At 51.6% G+C, this 7,253-nt stretch overlaps 1 protein-coding gene across 1 annotated transcript in view; it reads left to right on the top strand.

The window, feature by feature from the left end:
* Positions 1-324: 324 nt before the first annotated feature.
* TLE7 (TLE family member 7) overlaps positions 325-7,253 on the top strand; it is a 14,275-nt gene continuing 7,346 nt past the window's right edge. The window contains exon 1 of the mRNA XM_037742145.1: positions 325-410. The gene's annotated coding sequence lies outside the window, so the exon portion shown is untranslated. The remainder of the gene's footprint in view (positions 411-7,253) is intronic.

Here is a 7,253-nt window from a genome sequence, read left to right on the forward strand (position 1 = left end):
AGAGAACCCTAGATGGGTCAACCTTTGTCTTCTCCTGGGGACTGTCTCAGCCTGGAGGAAGGCGGGGATCCCTGTGGCCCCTTCCCCTAGCTCGCAGGCCCGGATACGCACTACAGATCAGGTGGTCCTTAGCACATCCTGTGCGGGCCAGGGTCTCAGGGGCTCGCGTGCACGGTCCGGGCTACTTCTGCCAGCTTTCCGGCCTTCTCCTCCATCTGGATCTCCCACTCTGCCGCCCATTCCCCAAGTAGTTCCAGTGTTCCTGAGGCGTGGCCCCCACCCCCTACTGGCCACCGAAATCCCACCCACCCTCAGCTCAAGCCCAGCCTCCAGGAAGCCTTCCCGACCGCCCTGCGGCACTGAGCCTCTGTCCTCCGGTTGCCCCGAGAAACCGCAGCGCCCCTGCCACGGTAAGGTGTTATTCTGCTGTGGGTCCCCTCGCGTCTGCTGGTCCCCACCCCGCCATTGGCCCGCAGCCCCGCAGCCCACGTGCTCCCTGGCTGGGGCCGCCCGCGGAGGTGCTGGGGCCCGCGAGGCCTGGAGCAGGAGACTGCGCCTGAGCGCCTGGGGGGGCCCGTCTGCCCCTGCGCCGGCCGTGGGCCCGCGCATCTGACCCTGGGCCTCGGCTCCGGCCTCGTGTGGAAGGGGGCAGGGGTGCGGGTCTCTGCGTCCGGGGTCCTGGGTTCTGCGCCCTGCGCCGTGGGCGGAGAAGCCACGAGGAGTCCTTGCCGCCCCTGGCCCTGCGAGGGCTCGACCCCGCCCGACAGGGAGGAGTGGCCCTGCCACAGCTGCCCGGAGTCCGGGGAAGCGGGGCCGAGCTCCCGGTCGGAAGCCTCCTGTGGATCCCCCGGGAGTGGGTGCATGGGGGTCTGTGGGGGGCAGAGATGACCTCCGAGGCCCTGACCTAGCAAGCCCGGCCGCGCACGCCGCGCCCTGCAGGCCAGCATCCCAAGGGCGCTCAGAGCGGTTAGCGCAGCCATTACAACGTGGTGGCGCACGCCGGTGACCCCAGCACTGTGGGAGGCCGAGGCGGGAGGATTGCTTGGGGCCAGGAGTTCAAGACCAGCCTGGGGAACAAAGTGAGACCCTTGTCTTTACCACCACAACCAACAACAAAAAGTAAACTTTTCTTACAAAACAAATCGAGTGAAATCCTGCTCCGAGGCTCACATTACAGAGTTGCTGTCGAGGACTGTGAGGGAGGCGGAAAGTTGCTGGCGGGCTCCTGAGAGGGACTGAGCACGGGGCTTTGCCAACAGGTTCCTGGGCAGATAAGAGATGGAGCCAGGACAGAAATCGGAACGCGGGACTTGGGAATGCAAGTGTCCCATGGCAGGGACGGGGCGCGAGGTGGGTGGGAAGAGCAGTGCACGATGCGGGAGACGCCACCGTGCGTGTGGGAAGGGCAACGCCATCGTGCTGGGAGGAAGGGGGCTTGGCAAGGAATAGGGGGTTGGGGCTCCCGGTGACCGGGAGGGAGGAAGTGGGAGGAAGCTTCAGGGACTAGGGGAGCAGCGAGGAGGGGCCTGGTCGTGCATTGTCCCTTCCAGGTGCCCACCAGAGGGCGCGCCAGCCCTCAAATAAAGATCTAGAGGCTGACAGTCGCCGTCCTGCCCAGATGACCCCCTCTCTCTGGCCTTTGTGTTGGCTCCATAGGCGCTAGGGTCCCACCCGCCATTTGGCTACAGCTGCCCGTAGCCTCCCGGCTGGGGCACCTGCAGCTGAGTGGGTCTTCTAGGGGAGCAATGGGAAGAAAAGCACCAGCTAAACTGCCTGGAGTTTGCTGGCTAAAGGGGAAGAAGGAAAAATGCTGTTGGGTTTTGCGGGACCCCTAACTCATGACCCCATGTCTGTTTTTGGGTCTTTCTTGTAAAATACACATAACATGAAATTTAACATTTTAGCTTTTTTTCTTCTTTTTTTTTGAGGCGGTGTCTCACTCTTTTGCCCAGGCTGGAGGGCAGTGGCCTGGTTTCGGCTCACTGCAAACTCTGCCTCCTGGGTTCAAGGGATTCTCTTGCCTCAGCCTCCTCAGTAGCTGGGATGACAGGTCCCCGCCACCTCGCCCTGCTCCTCTTCGCTATTTCAGAGTGTACAATTCAGTGGCATCAGGTACATCACAGTGTTGCACAACCATCACTACCCTCTAGTTTCAGAACTTTTTGTTACCCCAAAGGAAATCCCAGATCCATTAAGCAGTGGCGTCCCATTCCCCTTTGCCAGTCCCTGGCAAGCACTAGCCTGCTTTCTGTATCAAGGGATTGGCCTTTTCTTGATATTTCATGTAGATAGGATCATGCAATATTGGCTTCCTGTGTCTGGCTTATTTCACATAGCATAATGTTTTCAGGTTCACCCATGTGGTAGCATGTATCAGAGTTTCATTCCTTTTTATGGCCAAGGAATGCTCCATGGCATGGTTATACCACATTTTGTTGATCCATTCTTCAGCTGGTGGACACTTGGGTTATTTCTACTTTTTGGCTATTGTGAATAATGCTGCTGTGAACGTTGGTGGACAAGAAGTGTTTAAGTCCCTGTTTTTCATTTTTGGGGCCATATACTTAAGAGCGGAACTGCTTGGTCGGAGTTTTAACTCTTTGAGGAGCTGCCAAACTGTTTTTCACAGTGGCTGCCCCATGTATTCCTATCAGCAACATACGAGGGTTCCAATTTCTCCACATTCTCATTGACGGTTGTTATTTTCTGTGGTTTTGGTGTCATAGCCATGCTAGGGAATGTGAAGTGATATTGCATGTGGCTTTGATTTCCATTTCCCGGATGACTGGTGATGTGAGTGTCTTTTTCTTTTAACTGGGTCCCAGCCTCCCATCTTGTCCCCTCCCCACAGTCTATCCATAGAGGAACAGGCTGAGTCCTCCTTCTGAAATCCATCTCTGATTATGTCTCCCCCACCTCAGAACCAGCCCCAAATCCCTTCCGACTCTATCTGGAAAGGAGCACACAATCCTGCCTTCCTTGCCTCCAAAACACACACCCTCTGTGCTCCAGCCCCTAGAAAATTCTTCCAAGTGCTAGAATATACTCCTCCTCCAATCCTTTGCCTCTGCCCTTCTGTCTTCCTGGAACATTCTCCTATGCTGTCCGCTACCCTGCTTCCACTGCGGAGTCCTTCCATCCTTCCAGCCTCATCTACTCCCTATCCCCTTTCACTTCTGGGTTATGTCACTTCCCACTCTGACTTGTAATCTCCAGTTCAATCGTCAGTTTCCCCCAACAGAGGGAATTCCATACAGGTCATGGTCAGCTCTGTAGGCCCAGCCTTGTCTCCTCAGTGCCCAGCACAGCGGGGCTCAGTAAGACTGTGACGACTGATCACGTGGATGGAAAGGTGTTGGGGAAGGGGCACAGGTGTGTTTGATTACTATCATGAGCCCTGTTTGCTTTCTTTTCATGGAATCAACTTTACACTGGTTTTGACCGTTTTAGTCAAGGGGGTCCTACCTCTTGCCCACATACACCTGAATTTCAACCATGGCACAGTGTCGGCTCAAGGTGAGTCCCTTGGCTGTGGAACAACAGGATGCACTGTTCCTTTATATCCAGTTATTTTAAAAGTACCAGTTGCCTTTAACATGCCTGTGGGTTTAAGAACCACGGCACTCTTTGACTCCTGCAGCTCCTCAGGCTGTCTCCATTTTCACTTTTCTTTTTTTTTTTTTTTTTTTTAGATGGAGTTTTCCCCTGTCACCCAGGCTGGAGTGCAGTGGAACAATCTCAGCTCACTGCAACCACGGTCTCCTGGGTTCAGGTGATTCTCCCTACCTTAGATTCCCGAGTAGCTGGGATTACAGGTGCCCACCACCACGCGGCTAATTTTTGTATTTTTAGTAGAGATGGGGTTTTGCCATGTTGGCCAGACTAGTCTCGAACTCCTGGACTCAAGTGATCCTCCCACCTTGGCCTCCCAAAGTGCTGGGATTACAGGTGTGGGCCACTGTGCCTGGCTGCCATTTTCACTTTTATTCAAATGTCTTAGTTGAGTCCTCTACCCCCATACCCCCACCCCCATTTCCATGTCTTCTCAGCATCTGACACTTCCATTCTTAGAATCTATAGTTTCTGGCCCAAGAGTGCACAGAAACCTCCCTGTCCAGGTTGTTGACGCCAAATGGCCCCCTGTTCCTCCCCCTCCTTCTCTTTCTGCAGCCTGTAGAGGGCCACGTGGGGTTGTGTGGGCCTGGGCTCAAATCCTAACTCCACCACTTCCTTGCTGTGTGGCCTTAAGCAAATTACCTCAACTCTCTGCACCACAGTCTCCTTAAATGTAAGCTTCCCTGCTAGGACAGCTATGAGAGTAGACTATGAGAATTCAGGCAAGGCCTGGCAGCTGTGATCCAGACTCCATGCCTCTTCTAGAAATCTCCAGGAGCTGCACTCGCCCACTATAACTTTACTTATAGTAAAGTTATAAGTTTTTCTTATAACTCACCAGCCTCTCACCAACCTCACTTTACTTTTTCTCTTGAGAGGCCCCTGAAAACTGCCAACCCTTAATGAGCATTTACTTTTTAAGAATAAATTTTATTTTTCATGCTACCTTGTCTAAGAATAGAGCATTTACTTGAAATCTGGCACAGTCAAAGGCCTTATTAACCTCTGGGTCTGATTACAGCTTCAGGAAGGATCTAATGTTGTCAGCTCCATTTCTCAGGTGAGAAAACTGAGGCAGCGGCTGGTAACCCGTCATGGCTCATGCTGCTTGGAGGTGGCAGGCCTGAGCTCCTCACCGCCGTGCATGCTGCCTCTGCTTAGGCCCAGGCTGCTGTCCTGGGTCCTTTGTTTTCCCTGCAACCCATTCCAGATGCTGCCAAAGTCCTGTATTTCATAGATGTAAATATGATAGGTAAAATAAACTTCTAGAAGAGAACCAGGGAGCATATAGCTTCATGATGTTGGGATCTGCAAATGTTTCCCAAATAAGACTCAAGAATTCACCTTAAAAGATAAATGGTAGAATTAAAATTACGTTTTTTTAAGGTCTGGGATATATGTGCAGAACGTGCAGGTTTGCTGCACAGGTACACGGTGCCATGGTGGTTTGCTGTACCTGTCAACCCATCATCTAGGTTTTAAGCCCCGCATGCATTAGGTATTTATCCTAATGCTCTCCCTCCCCTTGCTCCCCACCCCCGTCAGGTCCCAGTGTGTGATGTTCTTCTCCCTGTGTCCGTGTGTTCTCATTATTCAACTCCTGTTTATGAGTGAGAACATACAGCGTTTGGTTTTCTGTTTCTGTGTTAATTTGCTGAAAATGATGGTGTCTTGCTTCATCCATGTCCCTGCAAAGGACGTGAACTCATTATTTTTTATGGCTGCAAAATTAAGAATTTTTATTCATTCAAAGACACCATTAAAAGGCAAACCACAGACTGGCAGGCGAGCATTGTTATATGATTGTCTGATGAAGGATTCACACTCAGAATGAAGAAACACTGTGCTTTAATAAGGCTCGCTCATAAACACAATTTTTTTTTTTTTTTGAGACGAAGTCTTGCACTGTCACCCTAGCTGGAGTGCAGTGGCACGATCTTGGCTCACTGCAACCTCCGCCTCCCGAGTTCAAGCAATTCTGCTGCCTCAGCCTCCCAGGTAGCTGAGATTACAGGTGCCTGCCACCACGCCCGGCTAATTTTTGTATTTTTAGTAGAGATGGGGTTTTGCCATGTTGGCCAGACTAGTCTCGAACTCCTGGACTCAAGTGATCCTCCCACCTTGGCCTCCCAAAGTGCTGGGATTACAGGTGTGGGCCACTGTGCCTGGCTGCCATTTTCACTTTTATTCAAATGTCTTAGTTGAGTCNAGTAGAGACAGGGTTTCACCATGTTGGCCAGGATGGTCTCGAACTCCTGAGCTCGTGATCTGTCCGACCTGGCTTCCCAAAGTGCTGAGTTTACAGGCGTGAGCCACCGTGTCCGGCCCATAAACACACATTTTTCAAAAGTCCTGCAGGCCTGGATTTGCAGCCTAGCTTGCCCTTCTGCCCATTTAGAGAGATCTTGGACAAGTCTCTTCGAGGGACAGAGCCCTCGAGCTAATTATCCCACTTCCAAATTGGGGCTAAAACCCATGCTTTGTGTGCCTCACTGTTGTGTTTCCTGTGAGAATGAAAAAAGAGATAATGCACCAAAAATGGATCAGTGTCGGGATGGGGATTTATGTGTATGTGGCCCCCTTATCCCTACTCTCAAATTGGAGCTCCTCAAGGACGTGGGCTGGGCCTTAGCCTGATCTCTGGTCCCTGGCACCCGACACAAGCCTGGCTTAGAGTGCATGGAAGCATATGCGCGACACATGACATGAATGGAAGCATACATTCCATGCTTCCATGGAGTGGGCAAGGAACAGAATTCCTGGATGTGGGAAGCACACAAGCAAAGCATGAGTGTGGAAAAGTGCAGTTCAGTCCATTGGGAGTGAGCTTTGGTGGAAACAGCGTACAAGCCGGGGAAGAGTGGATGGGGATGGATTTTCCATACCAGGCTCAGGAGTTGGGATTATTGTTAGAGGAACCCCTGCTTACTAGGCCTCCGTTTTAATAAAACATGACTAAAGTGACTCCATCTTGAAGTGAGCAGGTTAACGCTTATGGTCAGAAAATAGCCACATCCAAAGCTGACCACCAATTATAATTACAGAGTATTTATAGCCATGCAGAGCATCTCCCACTAAGCCTGCAGAATGTCCAGGTGTCCTAAAAATACAGCCCACTTTAATTAAGAATAATGTTAATGAGTGAGTTTAGGTTGAAGTGTTAATGGTCATGGATAGCACCAATATCCCTTACCTTTAGTGAGCACATCTGAACATTCCACGTTTAATTATAGCTCCTTATGGTTTCCTTCCTTCCTTCCTTCCTTCCTTCTTTTCTTCCTTCCTTCCTTCTCTCCCTCCCTCCCTCCTTCTCTCCCTCCCTCCTTCCTTCCTTCCTTCCTTTTTCTTTTTTCCTTTTCGATGGAGTCTTGTTCTGTTACCCAGGCTGGAGTGCAGTGGCACAATCTGGCTTCCGTGCTCCACCTCCTGAGCTCAGGTGATTCTCCTGTCTCAGCCTCCTGAGTAGCTGGGATTACAGGTGCATCACCACACCTAGTTAATTTTTTTTTTTTTTTACTAGAGGCAGGGTTTTGCCATGTTGGCCAGGCTGGTCTTGAACTCGTGACCTCAGGTGATCCATCTGCCTTGGCCTCCCTAAGTGCTGGGATTACAGGTGTGAACCACTGCATCCAGCCACT

The sequence above is a fragment of the Cebus imitator genome, unplaced genomic scaffold (assembly GCF_001604975.1).
Source record: "Cebus imitator isolate Cc_AM_T3 unplaced genomic scaffold, Cebus_imitator-1.0 Scaffold117, whole genome shotgun sequence".
Lineage (NCBI taxonomy): Eukaryota > Metazoa > Chordata > Mammalia > Primates > Cebidae > Cebus > Cebus imitator.